Source organism: Mesocricetus auratus, unplaced genomic scaffold (assembly GCF_017639785.1).
Source record: "Mesocricetus auratus isolate SY011 unplaced genomic scaffold, BCM_Maur_2.0 Super-Scaffold_100009, whole genome shotgun sequence".
NCBI classification, from domain to species: domain Eukaryota; kingdom Metazoa; phylum Chordata; class Mammalia; order Rodentia; family Cricetidae; genus Mesocricetus; species Mesocricetus auratus.
The window spans coordinates 20,635,264-20,651,931 of record NW_024429193.1 but is presented as its reverse complement, the minus strand read 5'-3'; the positions used below and the strand labels follow the sequence as shown (position 1 = coordinate 20,651,931).

At 42.3% G+C, this 16,668-nt stretch overlaps 1 protein-coding gene and 1 pseudogene across 1 annotated transcript in view; both read left to right on the top strand.

The window, feature by feature from the left end:
• Window positions 1-7,120: 7,120 nt before the first annotated feature.
• Window positions 7,121-16,668, top strand: part of LOC101822511 (alcohol dehydrogenase 6) — a 31,527-nt gene continuing 21,979 nt past the window's right edge. Inside the window, exon 1 of the mRNA XM_040751723.1 lies at window positions 7,121-7,228. The gene's annotated coding sequence lies outside the window, so the exon portion shown is untranslated. The remainder of the gene's footprint in view (window positions 7,229-16,668) is intronic.
• LOC110343066 lies at window positions 14,021-15,103 on the top strand (annotated as a pseudogene).

The following is a 16,668-nucleotide window of genomic DNA, read 5'->3' as shown; positions in this document are numbered from 1 at the left end:
GCACCCGTAACTAAGGCAACTGGCTGCTCAGAGCTGTCTGGTTCTCATTGCTACATTCAGATCTCATGATTGACAGTTCTCTGCTGGCCTCAATTTTCAGTGTCTGTAAGAGAAAGGGCGGTAACAAGAGCAGAGCTGGGAAATGGAGATGGGTGAGCAATTCTCTCTCCTGAAATATACATGCTGTGGTTGCTTTGTGCTACCTTCATGAGCACAGACAAGTCAGTCACAGCAGCATTTACTCTTCTGTGTATCAGCATCCGCTCCATCCTCCTGTCTGAGACCCTGGCAATGATGGCACATTTACATCCTCAGCAGGGTGTTTTAGTGCTTCTTTACCTCCTTGAAGATTAAATTGCAAGCTGTGAAGATCAAATTAAAGTATTCAAAACAATAAGTATTTCAAAACTCATGTCTCTATTTTAGGCTAAACATCAAAGGGAAAGAAACAGGAATTGGTTACTGAAAAGATATGTGTCCACGCTTACAGTCCGACTTTAACTTTGCTTTATGTATAGGACTAGGGCCAGCCTGTGTTTATTTAAAACCTTTTTAGAGTGATCAAAGCGGGGAGGGCTCACCCCATGGTGAGTGGTACAATCTCTGTGCTGGTGGTCCTGGGTTCTATAAGGCTGAGCAAGCCACAGGAAGCAAGCCAGTAAGAAGCACCCCTCCATGGCCTCTGTTTGACTTCCTGTCCTGACTTCCTCTGGGGATGAATAGAAATGTGGAAGTGTAAGCCAAATAAACCCTTCCTTCCCCAACTTGCTTTTTGGCCATGGTGTTTTGTTACAGCAATAGAAACCTGAACTAAGACATGGAGGGAAGGAAGGTTTTATTTCAACATATAGTCCCACATCCCAGTCCATCACTGAGGGAAGTGATGAGGGCAGGAACTCACACAGGGTATGAACCTGGAGGCACGAGCTGATGCAGAAGCCATGGAGGAGGGTTGCTCACTGGCTGGCTTCTCATGGCTTGCTCAGCCTGTTTTCTTATACACCCACCGGGCTACCTACCTAGGGGTGACCCCACCCCCAGAGGACTGGGTCTTTTTTCATCATCAATCAATCAAATGCACCACAGGCTAGCCTACAGGCCAATCTGGTGCCTATTTTCTCAATTTAGGTTCTCTCTTCTAAAAGGACTATTAGTTTGTATCAAGTTGACACAAAACTAGCCAGCACATCAGCATTAGTGAGGTCATGGACCTTAGAAAATAATCAACTAAGCCAGGCCGTGGTGGCGCACGCCTTTAATCCCAGCACTCGGGAGGCAGAGGCGGGCAGATCTCTGTGAGTTTGAGGCCGGGCTGGACCGACAGTCTCCAAAACAATACAGAGAAACCCTGTCTCGTAAAACCAATAATAATAATAATAATAATAATAATAATAATAGTAATAATAATCAACTAATATCACTTTGCTAGACCAGTATAATTTTTAATACATTTCAAGTTTTATCCTTATATTCACAAATAAGTGTAGCTATCACTCCTTATCAAAAGAAAAGAAAGCATTTCTTTATAGCAAATGGAGATCAACACAGAAAACCACAACTGGACAACTAAAACCACACATAGAGCAACTAAAAGATCATAGGGAGCCCTGCCCCAGTGAATACATTTACATCATAGCTCCTGTATCTATGGCTCAGGGATTATCAGAGAAGAGGGGTAGAAACATTGTAAAAGCCAGAATACCAGGAAGTCTGTTGTGAAACTGTATCTACTAGAAATGACTGCATAAACAACGCCTGAAGAATAGCAGTATCAACGGACATGTTGATGTGAAAAAGGGGAAATTCCATAGGGTTCCACTCCTACATGAAGAACTATGGGCAACTATTGACTGCTTGGAGGAGAATTAGCCTCTCCCAGGAATTGGTTGTTCAATGCAGAGTGGTCAGCCTTGAAACCATATATACATAAGCAATAAAAATGGACTCAGCTGCTACGAACTGCAAGATCACACAGTAATCGTGCAGCGATCATTTCTTGAGACGACCCACCAGAGCCAGAGGCTCTGCATGGAGGATTTAAGCCAATACAAAGGTCATATTTGGCATTATAGTCTTCTGAATAAAAGTGGCTGTTTCTTGCTGTAGATCCTTCTAGTACCTTATTCCTTCATGTAACAAACTTGAGATTTACTTCCCACAGTTTAGCACTATCTGATCATTTACTGGGCACAACTTCTCCCACGCACTTGGAGTTTACTGATTATATTCTTTAGCTATGTGTGAAACCTGTTCTCCATTACCAGGTCCTAGTTTACTGATTGCTTCCCTTAGCTATGTGTGAGACCTATTTCCCACTATCAGGTCCTTGTTCCCTCTCCTGTGTAATTACAGACATCTGCCTTCCTGTAATTATCCTTATTGACAGGCATTTGGCTAGTGTTTACAACCCAAGCAAAAGCATTCCAAGTCATTCCCCGATATCCAAGGACATAGAATTACGACATACCCAACGCTGTTGATTCATAGCTGCCCAGATGGGTAGAGAAAATAAGCATTCCCTCACATTACCTCACTGGCAGATAGAGAATGACCTAAACTAACCCCACACTGAAGGATTCTTAGATTTCTTGCATTTACCTTCATCCCAGGTTATTAACTCAGGATCTTAGCACAGATATTTACTGCTTCCTCCTGTTTCTCCTGAGAAGATGACAACAAAGGTAATCAGCTCATTTACTCATCCTCAGGAAAAAGTAAACTTTCCTGAAGGCCTGTGCTGTCACTGAAGCCAGAGCACTGGTAGGTGCCAGGCTCCATTTCTTGTAAAATTTAGATACTTTTTTGACCCAGCCCTAAGTAACTGATGCTACATGCTTCTCTTAGCAGGAAACCATAGCTAAAGTACAGACAGAAGACCAAAAGCTGCTTGCTTACATTCCTCTGTTGTTTACTAAGTTGCCTGGGTACCCAAAACTCTCTATACATTCTGGAGAAAAAGTGGCTGCTCAGGAAAAAGACAATCTTTGCCTTACTTGTGTCTTTTACTGAATATAAACTTTTAGCTTTTTATCTAACTACTTAAAAATGTAGCGTAGCACACTAGTCCCCCTTTTTTGAATTACCTGATGATTAAATCTCTCAACTAGCCTTCTCAAGGAGTTCACAGGGCACTCACAATCCATTCTCACCTTTGAAACATTTTGATGCAATGGAGAATAATAAAGAGACGTGGATAGAAGGAACATGTTGTAGATAGATTCTTTTTTCCCCAAATTTTAATTATGTTGCTTATTTGCGACTCCTTCTTTGAACAGAGAGAGAACGAGAGAGAGAGAGAGAGAGAGAGAGAGAGAGAGAGAGAGAGAGAGAGAGAGAGGAAAGAAATACAATAAATGAAAAGAGGCTATCAATTTGGAGGGGTGGCAGGAGTTCAAGTGAGAGTAACTAGGAGGGGTTGGAGGGAAGATATGGAAGGGAAGGTGATACAATTCTATTTCAATTAAAGGCACTAAAAATAAGAATTATTAATTATTTTAATTAATAATAACAAGAGCACTATATACTCTTAGCTGCTGAGGCTCTCTTCAGCCCCATAAGGTCCTCTGAGGATACAATATGTGACCACATTCCATGAAGATTGCTTTGGGGGATCCATGCTTGATCCTTCTGTCTAGCCCCAGGCCTCTAAACCCCACTTTGGTACTCTGCTTCATTGGGAGGAGTCCGGGTTAGGCTCAAATTCTTAGAGATTCTCTTGCTTCAGCCTCCGAACTACTGGGACTGCAAGCATACATCTGATGGGGGAAGTCCTCCTGTGTATGTTTATCTGATTGGCTGATTAAATAAAGCACTGTTGGCCAATAGGGAAGCAAGATAGTTGGGACTAGGAGTCGAGGAGGGTTCTGGGATAGCTAGTGATCCCAGGAGGAGAGAACGCAAGTCTGACAGTCTCATTAAGATAAGGCCTTATAAAAATATATATTAGTAATTATAGGTCAATAATTAAGTCATAGATAGCCAATGAGAAACAATAGCAAATGGCCAACAGCTTCATAATTAATATAGTGTCTTGTGTGTTATTTGGGGGCTAAAGCAGCAACGGGACCCAGGCGACTGCCAAGAAGGTACACGTTACACACACCAGAGTGCGTGGCTCTAGTTAAGCTTCTTATTTAAGCTTCTGTGAAGAACTGTAGCTGCCACTAACAGATATTCTGTAACTGAGCAGATTTTTTCCTAAAGACAATAAAGTATTTTATGAAAAATAATCATACTGTATGAAGAGCAAATAGCCGACCCTTTGATCCAGCCTGATGTGCAATGTAGCCAATTCCCCACCTCCACCCTTGTTGTAAGGCTTGTCTAATCTGACACAACTGATTCTTTTCACGTGGTGTCTTAGTTCTACTGCTGTAAGATGAGACAGCATGGCCATGGAAACTCTGATAAAGGAAAACATTCAATGGGTGGCTTACTGTTTTCAGAGGTTCAGTCCTTGACTTCATTAAAGTACGAGGAGTGAGAAGCGGTCTTGGGGTGTGACTGAAATGACTGAGTATCAGGGTGAGAAGTGATCTTGGGGGATGAATGAAATGGCTCTGGGTATCGGGGTGAGAGGCGGTCTTGGGTGTAAATGAAATGGCTCTAAAGCTCCCATCCAAAGATCTGAAAGTGGAGAAGGAAGCAGCCTAGGAGAGGTCCCATAACCCTGACCCCACACCGCCTCTCCTCTGGAGGCTTGTGGTGCACGTGAACAGTCCCTCCTTTTTCTCTTTTCCTCCTTTCTTAAGATTTGTTTATTATATACAGTGTTCTGCCTGCATGTATGTCTGTGTGAGAGAAGAGGGCACCATCCTTTTTCTGAAGAAGAGTATTTGGAAGATGCTTAATAGATCAAAGGGGCCCCTCCTTCCCTGTTAAGAAAGGGTCCTGTTGTGTTCAAACAAACAAAAACCCACAGCTCAGCACGAGCCTGGTATGATGCCATTGCAGCCTTTAAAACCCTCCTCTACCTGAGAGTTTTTCTGAGGCACTAGCCTGCTGCTGTTGGCCAGCTAACAAATAACTCACCTAACTGGCTTAATAAACATGGTGATCTGTAACTCTCTTGCATGGATTATTTCAGAGAGGTCAAGACTTCAGTGGAGAATGTAGAAATGGTCCTGGGTAGGCAAGGGGTTAAAAGTGTTCCAAGGAAACTGCTGCTATACCTTGGTTGCTCTGTATTCTCATTAAAAAAAAAAAACACCTCTGTGGTTAAGCATCCTTGAAACTTCGACAAGTTCTTTTGGCTATGTCAGAAACTAAGGTATCAGGTACTTTCCCAAGTGCCACACACTAATAAAGGATCTGTGTCCTCCAAAGACCTTAACTTCATTAAAGTACAACGAAAGTAAAGGCTTTCACTTCCCTTGTAGGCTTTCCCAGATCATATGAAGACTATCCTAAGAGGATCAGGATTGGAGAGGCTAAAAAAAGTCACCATTTAAAAAAAATGTCACCAATGATATGCTACCAGCTTCATTAGTAGTCATAAACACTGTAGCTCACTCCAACCTCTCTTTTGAATGCATGTTTTGCTTTATTAAATAAACTATGTCTCTTAACTGATTCCTTTCCTTCCAGAAAACAAGGAAAGAGAAGAAATAGCAAAAGAACCAGAATTAGAAGTCGAGTCTGAAGTGTGGCTGAACTGCTGGATTCACATAACAGAACTTTCATGGGTGAGGCCATCCTTCTTAGAGAGGTGCAAAGACACTAACTAGTTCCTTTCCCTAAAGACTTGGCTGGGTTTTTTGTTCCTGTGTGTGTGTGTGTGTGTGTGTGTGTGTGTGTGTGTGTGTGTGTGTGTGTGTTTCTACATGTGCCTCTGTGTACTGTGCATACCTGGTGTCCATGGAGGCAGAAGAGTGCATTGGGCCATTAGGAACTTACATTACAGGCAGTTGTTAGCCACCTTTTAGGTGTGGGAAATCGAATCCAGGTTCTCTGAAAGAGCCCCCAGTGTTCCTTAAGCACTGAGCCATCTCTCCAATCTAGAAAGTATTTTCTCAAGATGGACTCTACTATGGGTAATATGCTATGATTGATGTTTAAATGACAATGAGGGATATAAAATATTGCAAAAAAAATAGTTTAAAAGCAGTATTGGACTTGAGATGACTGACCCCAATTTTGAAAGTTTTATTGTGGGGTAAAGCTACCAAACCTTATATACTACAGAAATATATTTATGTAAGGAAGATTTGATTAACATGCTAAATGTTATTGTTGTTTTTAAGAATTTGTTGCATGTGTCCCTTCCTTCAGGAACCACCACCCTGATTAGTCAGCTGTAAGGCAAGATACTCCACTAGAAAATCATGGCTCTCTAAACATTACCTAATCCATTAGTACTTCTTAACAGTGAAGCTGCAGTAGTGGTATAGCATTTTTCCTGTCAGCAACACACATTCTCTCCATCTCCATCTTGGGGGCAGAGAAAACCTCAGTCAGGTATCTTTGACCACTAACCAGAAAAAGGACACGCACAGAAGTATCTAGTATCTAGGTCTATGGCAAAGATAATGAAACTATGGATACTCCACAATGGAGGGAAGTAGGGTAGACTCCCCACCCCCACCTTGGAGTCCAGCTGGTTTTATTTTAGGAGATAAACATGAGTTTCCTGCAAACGCCGTGGAGGACAGACATATCAAAGTAAGAAACCTTGCATTCTAACACACAGAGCTTCTCTCTCTTTTCCCAGAAGCTATTTAATGTCCTGTTTTTCTGTGATGTAAACTGAAGTAACCTCAGGCTCAAGCAGAGGGGAGTAGGACCCCAGTGCATCTCAAATAGTAGCCTGAACAAATGATGACTACTGACAAAGGACTTGGCCACTGGCCTGACATAAACTATGAAAGTTTCTGGTAGACAAAGGCCTATCTCTTAGAAGGCTAGGCTCCATGATCTAAATCTGCCCTACAGATAAGGTTAGAGGGGAACTAAAATATTTCCAGTAATGAGGAAACCTACCACATAGGTTCACAGGAATCTCCTTCAAGTAACAAGAAAATACACATTTCCTGAGATTTGACAGGATGTGGCTTAATTATCTGACTTGACTATACAGAAAGCTCAGATCCCAGATACTTGAGCTGCCAGTGCTCATAGGCTGACACACTCTCATTGTTTCCACAGTAAATATCGCCACCAGGACCTCCTGGCACCAGACAGTTCCACTAAACAAGAACAGAGGAAAGTCACCATGAGCACTGCAGGCAAGGTAGGCGCCCTCTCTCCCTGTGTGTCTCTTCCTCGCTCCCTTCCCTTTTTACCTCAGTTATCTGTTTGCCCATTCTCGGGTTTTTCATCACTGCAGTAAGCAGCATATTTCAGATTTCCCCATTCAAGACAAAGCCAAGAATGGCTTTGTAATCAAGTGAAACCACAGGGAAAGTAGACAGGCCAAAAGACCTCCCGTTTGCTCATCTCCGAGACGACAAGGCTGGGGCAGAAAGTGACAGGAAACAGGTCTGCAGAGAGAAGACTGAGACGTGCATGGATGCTGTAAGCAGCTGGCACGAGAATCGCTTACACCGCATCAGCCTGGGAGGTGATGATGAGTGGGATGGGGGCACATCTGCAGATGCTCACACCAGCCAGTGGGGGGGGCAGAGCGTTCCTCCAGCGGTCCACATGAAAGGCAGTGTAAGGGCCCAGACCATGCAGGGGTAGCAAGAAAGGAGAATATAAAACACTGATGATACAAACTGAAGACATCCAAAAAATGGAAAAACATTTTATTCATGAATCCATGTTGTTAAAAATGCCCATAGTATCCAAAGATATCTACAGATTCAATGCAATCTTAATAAAATACTAATAACATCCCTCAAAAACTAGGAAAGCAGCCTTAAAATCTGTATGGAGTCACAAAAAAATGTAAATAGACATAGTGTCCAGAGCAAAAAGTACAGAACAGGAGCCATTATACTCCAAAATACACTATTGAGTCCTAGGGACACAGCAGTATAGTTTGGCAGAAAAAATGCCAGAACCACAGACCCACAAGTCCAAACAGAGCGCCCAGAAAAACAAAAGCATGTTCAGTGAGCAGGCTATTTATAAAGTTGATTTCTGATTAGTTAATTTTCTGTTGTGTGACTGTAGGGTAAAAAGCCTGGGCTCAATTTCCAGGCTTGAAATCCCATCAGTCCCTGAACTCACCCCCAGCTCAGGGCTTGAAATCCCACCAATCCTCACCCTAGAAATTTCCACCCTGGAAAATTCTGGTCCCAAGAAGCCCTATATAAACCTGCCTCCCATTCCTGTGGTTTTCCCAATGAAACTCTTGTGTGAGGTTTGTGTGCAGTGTGACTTTGTAGTATTATCTGGTTCCCGGTCTCCAGGATACATTTCCTCCCAGAGTTGTGACACTTGCATTAGAGATACCTTTCCCCTCGGAACTCTAATATTTACAATGACCAAGGCAACCAATAAAAGAAAGTGTTTAATTTGGGGTTATGATTTCAAAGAATAACAAAAGCAAGAGAAGGAAAATTACAGAGTCCAAATCAAACACATGAAACTGCCAAACCAGTACCTTGATGATAAATATGAACTTTGTAATCAAACAGACTTCAAAGCTAGCCCCTACTCCAATGAAAAAAACACATTATGTACCTTGCTGTATTTTGTATGCAAAATTCACTAGCTAAAGACAGCAAGTCCCACCAAACAATAGCAAGCAACAATTTTATCTGTATGAATTAGCAAAACAGTAAACAATCCATAAAATTAACCAATCCCATTATACAATTAACTCTTAAGAGAGACATGACTTCTCTTGTCCCTTGAGACTGAAACAGCAGTAACAAAGGTCCCCAGCTAGGAACTCAATAGAGTCCTTGTAAGAATGGGTACTTCAAAGTCCATTTTCTGGGAGTCAGAGACCGGCCACTGAAGAATCCTTATTTTCAACATTCTAGATGGTACAAGCGAGAAAGTCTTTTAACCTGAATAGAATGACTTACAGAATTATGGAAGCTACATAGTGGTTGCATGCTACATACATAGTAAACTGACCTCTTTTCTACCCTTGTTAATCATTAAGTGTATTTATACTATGTATGTTTGACAAGTGACAAAATCAGTCTATGAATGAAAACCAAAAATTAGATTAGTCTTCAAATTGGGAGAAACATTACCAGAAGAACCAATAAAGAAGACAAAATCCAATAACTTTTGTGACAGGACCATAGAGCTACCACTCCACAAACTTTACTGTGCTAGATAGATACTAGATAAGTAGATGATAAATGGATAGACAGACAGACAGACAGGCAGGCAGGCAGGCAGGCTAATAGGTTGACTTCTAATCTTACCCTGAAATTCTACTGCCATTTTGGCTGGAGCTTTGGGGAAGTTACCAGAGCTGCAAACCAGGCAACATGAACTTAGAAGAATGATCGTTAAAGAACAGGTAGATCCAGTGACACTTCTAAGCTTGGGTTTCTCAAGGGGACCAGCATATTGCTACAGACTGGGACAGATACAGGGGAGTCAGATATGGATGTGTGACTTCAGAAAATAAGGCAAAAACTAAAGGACTTCTTCCATGGAGACATTCCCTGAAGAGCTTGTCTCTTGGCTCCTCAAAATGTTTTCCATTCCTTCACATTTCTTAGTCCCTCTGCATATCTATTGATTAAAGAAAATGAAATAATATTGACAAGTAACAGAATCTCGGCATACCACAGAACTCATGTGTTGATAGTGTTCAAAAATCTGCAAAGGGTTTCATTTTCCCCTGGTCCCAGCCCTTCACGGAAGTGCTCCTTCCCTTTTCCCCATCACAGCTCACTGGGGTCTGTTCCCTGTGCTCTTCTCTGAATCCTGCCACTACTGCTATGCCCCACCCCCAAGACAGAGGCCAAACATTCACCCCTCTTTATTATGAACAATGACATAATTATTTTAATGCATATGTGAGTGTGTGTGTGCCTGGTGAGGGAAGTGGTGTGGGCACATGTGTGTGCAGCTGGAGAATAGAGGACAACCTCAAGTGTCATCTTCTGGAACACTGTTCACCTCCTTGACCTTGATAAAGTGTCTCCCATTGGGCTAGACTCACCAGGTAGACCAGGTTAGCTGGTCAGTGAACCCCAGGGAGCCTTTTTTCTCTCACTGTCCAATGCTCAGGTCAGAAACAAATGACAGCCCAGCACAGGCCTGGATCATAGGTTCTAGAAATCAAACCTAGTTCTGGGGCTTGTAAGGCAAGCTCTTTACTGACTTGAGATATCCCCAGCCTGACTGCACCTTCCTTTTATAGCCTCTCTTTCATGTAGCCACTAGCCATAAGCTTTATAAAACATACCTTCTACATCAGTGTGACTCTTTCAATTTGATTTGGCTAACTGTTACAAGCTACAGCCAGATACCCTAACACCATCTCTTCCTGTCTGAATGGAAATATATATAAAAATTTTTCATCTGAAGCAAAAATTATACTCAATGTGTGCCTTTAATCCCAGCACTTGGGAGGCAGAGGCAAATGGATCTCTGTGAGTTCAAGGCCACCCTGGTTCACAAAGTAAGTTCCAGTACAGCCAAGGGCTGTTACACAGAGAAACCCTGTCTCTAAAAACAAAAAAAGAGTCAATGTCAAGCACAGGTTCTTTAAAAGATATCTCATGAAAAACAAGCATGTTTGTTTACTGAACCAACAAAATGCTCTTGATTCTTGAAAAGATCTTAAAGTTGCTATTTTTAAGAGAAATTTGGATAAAGACAAAGCTGTGCTTACTTTTAAAATGTCAGTGCATGAAAGGTAAAGAGAATCTAAGAAATTGTTCACAATTTCCTATGAAATTAAAAGACACAGATGAGACATGACAGTTGAATTCTGTGCATGAGTTTGGGCTGTACCACGTATTCGTGGAAGAAAACATTTTGTATAAGATGGAACAAAATGGAATATGATGCACCAAGAGGATCACGTCACAAGAAAAGATGCTTGCCACCAAGCCTGAGGAACTGAGTTCAGTCGACATGTGTTGGAAGAAGAGAACTGACCCTTGCTAGTTGTCCTAAGACTTCCACTCATTCATCATGGTACATGAAATGCATATGCAAGCACAATACACACAATGAATAAATAAATTTAACTTTTATAAAAGGGGGTAAAATGTGTTGCCACTTAAGACTGTTGATCGCTGGACTACCCTTAGGGAAAGCTGATTCTCCTGAATACATACTAAGGAAATGGGCACATTAATGAGATGAGGTATTTATGTCCCCAGAAGCTCCTCCTTAGAAATAGTTGTGTAGAAATCTTTGAAGCAAAACCATTCCACTTTTCTGAGTTCTAACTCAAAAGTGTGACTGTCTTTTCTGATACCACCCAAAATCCTAAGAATGACGCTATTTCCCTGAAGGTAAATCTTCTCCCCCTTTTTATTGCTTGAGGGAAATGAGAAATACTTTACATCAAGTTAAATATAAGTAATGATGGCCCAGGAACACTGATTCAGGTTCCCAGAATAACATGGTCCATGTGGAAGTGCTTGCTGAACAAAATCGAGTCCTAGATGAAGGGATGTTTCAAGTACACTGGTGGAGATTGCAGGAACACAGATCAGAGAAAGCAGAGTGAGTTTTATCATTGGTTTGGGAAGATTTAGAGAGATCTGGATGTTTTTTGACCAGAAAATGTATCTGACTTTTTAAAAACTAGAAAAAGACAGAGAAAAGTTTTTTTAAGAAAATAGGCATATGGATCTAGTGTTGAAACAGGACTGCAGACAGCTGTGCCAACAGGAGACTCCATATCAAGATTACTAAACCAGGGTAAACAAGGAATAATGAGAAGCCTATCTGCAGATTAGTAACTGTGGGAAGAAGGAAATGAAAGGGGTACACAGAGCTTGTCAGTGCTGTAGAACCCTGAGAAAAAAACAGAGACACTCATGTCGATGCAGAAGTAAGAAAGCCATTTTCAAGTCTGAAAAAAGGAGATGGTTTTCTTTTTTAACATAAACACTTAAAATAGAGATGTCTACAAGCAATGAGCATGTCCAGTTTAAAGCTGGGAAAGAAGGAAGGAAGATGGGAGGTAAGAGGAGGGTGGAGGGCCGGGCGATGGTGGCACACGCCTTTAATCCCAGCACTCGGGAGGCAGAGGCAGGCGGATCTCTGTGAGTTCGAGGCCAGGCTGGACCGACAGCCTCGAAAACAATACAGAGAAACCCTGTCTCGAAAAACCAAAAAAAAAAAAAAAAAAAAAAGAGGAGGGTGGAGGATTGGACAGAGAGAAGGAGAGACTGGGGTGGAGAAAGGAAGGCAGGGAGGAAGGAACAAAGGAAGGAAGGAAGGAAGGGAGGGAGGGAGGGAGGGAGGGAGGACTGTAGTATGATGAACATGAAAACAGATTATTACAGCTAGAAAAGTTCACTGCTACAGAGGAATTTTATAAAAGGATAGGTGTTTGGAAGGTTTGGTTTGTTTGATGTTAAAGGAGACTACTATAGCAGTGGCTCGCAGCATTCCTAATGATGTGACCTTTAATACAGTTCCTCATGTTATGGTGACCCCCCCAATCATAAAATTATTTTTGTTGCTACTTCATCTAACCCCACATCTGACAGAGGGTTGATCTCAAAAATTTACAAAGAATTCAAGAATCAGGTCTCCAAAACACCAAAGAATCCAATTAAAAAGTGGGCTGCAGAACTAAATAGAGAATTTTCAATAGAAGAGTCTAAAATGGCTGAGAGGCACTTGAGAAAGTGCTCAACATCCTTAGCCATCTGGGAAATGCAAATCAAAACAACTCTGAGATACCATCTCACTCCTGTCAGAATGGCTAAAATCAAAAACACCAAGGACAATTTATGCTAGAGAGGATGTGGTGAAAGGGGAACACTCCTCCATTGCTGGTGGGAGTGCCAACTTGTTCAGCCACTTTGGAAATCAGTATGGAGATTCCTCATAAAAATGGGAATAAACCTACCACAAGACCCAGAAACTCCACTCTTAGGCATATATCCAAAAGAGGCCCATTCATACAACAAGGATGTCTGTTCCACTATGTTCATAGCAGCATTATTTGTAATAGCCAGAACTTTGAAGCAACCTAGATGCCCCTCAACCGAAGAGTGGATAGAGAAAATGTGGTATATTTACACAATGGAGTACTATTCAGCAGAAAAAAACAATGGAATCCTGAGATTTGCAGGCAAATGTATGACACTAGAAGAAACCATCCTGAGTGAGGTAACACAGTCACAAAAAGAGAAACATGGCATGTACTCTCTCATATATGGATTTTAGACATAGATCTGGGGAGTGCCAGCCTATAATCCCATGACCAGAGAGTCTGGGAAGCAGAACCTTCATTCAGTGGCTGATGGAAGAAGAGGCAGACTCCCATGACTAAGTACTGAGCTGAACTCAAGAAAGCCAGTAACAGAGAGGGAGGACTGATGACCAAAGGAGTTAAGACTGGGCTGGTTTAACCCCAGAAACAGCTGACCTGACAAGGGTTAACTCTTGAATCCCAGAGTGATGCCTGGGAATCCAACATGGGACTGATCAAGACCCCCTGAATGTGGGTGTCAGTGAGGAGGCCTAGGTAATCTATTGAGCCTTGGGCAGTAGATCAGTATTCATCCTGAGTATACACATGGACTTTGGACTCCCATCCAACAATGTGAGATAAACTCTCACCCTGAACTCTTGGGGGTAGGGTCTATGCCCTGCCCTGGATGAAATGACAGGCTATGGACACCCCCATGGAGGGCCTCACCCTCCCTGGGAAATGAGGGGATAATGGGGGAGTTGGGAGGAGGGCACGGGAGGAGGGGAGGGAAAGGGAGAGGGACCTGGAACTGACTTGTGAACCAACCATGTTTCTAATCTATATTTAAACTTAAAAATAAAAAAAATGTAATAAAAAATTATTTTTGTTGCTACTTCATCCCTTAAATTTGCTACTGTTCTGAATTGTAATACAAATATCTGATGCAGGATATTTGATATGTGACCCCACCACTTCACTAGAGAAACCAGATTTACTAAACATGTAGACTATTTTCTTCAAGGGAAGGAAAGGACTCCTGTTCACCCAGAAGGCTAGAGTGAATGCTGTCTAACAACCTGGTGATCTCTTGTTATTCTACCAGGCGAGCCTTCAAGTGAATCCTCCAAAATCCGGAGCAATGTTTAGTCCTTACTCCTGAGCTTTGTGTCTCAGGGAATGGAACTCATTCTTATGAAAGAGGTGCCATGTATTTGGCATCTTCAGTCCACAGAATCCATGTATGCTTAGGAATGCTACCTCCCTAGGCCCTTATTCCCAGCACTGTCTATCTGGTATTAGAACTCATCCTTATGGTGAATGTCACAGGTGCTTTGCTGAAGACATGCACTTTGTAAGAGAGTTTCCAATAGCCAAACCTAAAGCGTTGTGATGATGATCAGGTGGGGGCTTTTTCTAATGTTTTACTGAGTTTATACATGTAAGAAAAATGAAGCACGCTCTTCCGGTCTCTTTGGCCTCAGCGGCAGAAGCAAGATGACAAAAAAGAATGTCATCCTTTGGAAAGCGTCGAAATAAGACGCACACGTTGTGCCGCCGCTGTGGCTCTAAGGCCTACCACCTTCAGAAGTTCACCTATGGCAAATGTGACTACCCTGCCAAGCGCAAGAGAAAGTGTAATTGGAGTGCCAAGGCTAAGAGGCGAAACACTACCGGGACTGGGCAGACGAGGCATCTAAACATTGTCCATCGAAGATTCAGACATGGATTCCGTGAAGGGGACAGCACCTAAACCCAACAGGGTAGCTGTTACAGCATCCAGTTCTTCTTGAGGATTTCGGTCAATCATGAAAATAAAATGTTCTGGTTTCAGACAGACAGACACACAGACAGAAATATATATAAAGCACTTGGTGAGACTCCAGAAGTTTTTGACCAGGCACTAACTAAAATTGTACTGACCTGAGTTTTATTCTTAACCTCACCTAAACTGATTATTTCAACATTAGAATGGAGAACATGTATTATACCTTTAAAAGCTGAATAAAAGTAATTTAATTCAGTAGTAAACTACTGAAGTCAAGAGAACTGGTGGAAACTAACAATCTAAGCAATAGTGGAGAGGTTAAATTAAATGCCCTTCCCGGATAATGAGAACGATGCAATCCTAGAGCCTTCATCTAGTAGCTGATGGAAGCACAAGCAGACAACCACAGCTAAACACTGAACGGAACTCCTGGAACCCAGTTGCAGAGAGAGAGGAGTGATGAGCAACAGGGTCAAGACCAGGCTGGAGAAACCCACAGAAACAGCTAACCTGAACAAGGGGAGCTTATGGACCCAGACTGATAGCTGGGAAACCAGCATAGGACTGATCCAGACCCCCTGAACGTGGGTGTCAGTGAGGAGGCTTCAGCAATCTATGGGGCCTCTGGTTGTAGATCAGTATTTATTCATAGGAAAATAATGGACTTTGGGTGCCCATTCCACACAGAGGGATACTCTCTCAGCCTAGAAACACGGGGGAGGGCCTAGGCCCTACTCCAAATGATATGACAGACCTTGAAGCTCCCCCATGGAAGGAGCTCCCCGAAAGAGGGATAGGGGGTAAGTGGGGGTAAGGGGAGGAGGACAGGGAGAGGGAACTGGGATTGACATGTAAAACAAGATTGTTTCTAATTTAAATTTAAAAAAATAGAAAAAACGAGAGAACTGGTGGGTACTAAGGGACATGAAAAGGACTGACATAGCTAAAGAGAACCATACTGACAAGGAAATATGGCAAAATATTTAAAAATTTTAAAACACAGAATACAGAAGCTTCACAAATCAAAATGTAAAATATGTAAAGCAGCGTCAGTGAGATGGTTCAGCACATGAAGGCAAACGCCTTCAGTTTTGACCACTTCAGCCAACACATACACACACGCGCACACACACACACACACACACACACACTAAATAAATGTAGTAAACAATTTTAAATATGTAAAGCAAAAGATACTGTAAGAAATGAAAGCTGCAAATCTCTCATTAATTAATTAGTAAGCAATGTGACCTGACTCCAGAACACCAAACTGCTTATCCTCAATGATTGTCAGGGAAGCAACAATCATAAGAATTACGTATCCTTATGTACCACCACAGCATCCAATTTAAGTCTGGTGACTCCAGCGTGAGTTTCCACATCCTCTCGCTCATAGGTCCAGCCAGTTTGTAAACATGAGTCATTTTCACCATCACAGTAGTACATGCAAAAGAGTTGTCACTCAGGATGAAGTCAGAAGATGACAGTGAGGCCACAGATGGAAAACTAGTCAGCTGTAGAGAGAACTTTAAAGAAGACAGCAGGAGGCACTTGGGAGATGTCCAACTCTTCCACTCGTCATCTGGAGTGATGGATACATGATTTTTACATTGCTCTAAGGGTGTACATTTAGAGATAAAGCATGAATTTTAAAATTGAGTTGGCAGTCAATTGAAGACATTCCTTTTCTCAAACAGCCATCACGTGTGGTTCTGACCCACAGCACCTGTGGTCACAGCCCCAGGTCAGATGGGCACTGGGCACTGATACTCAGCAGCTGCAGCACTGTTGTCTGTGGAGGACACTGAGACCCACAGCCACTGGGACTGTTTGCCAGGCCCCTACATCCAGAAGGACAGTGAGAGTTGTCCCCAAC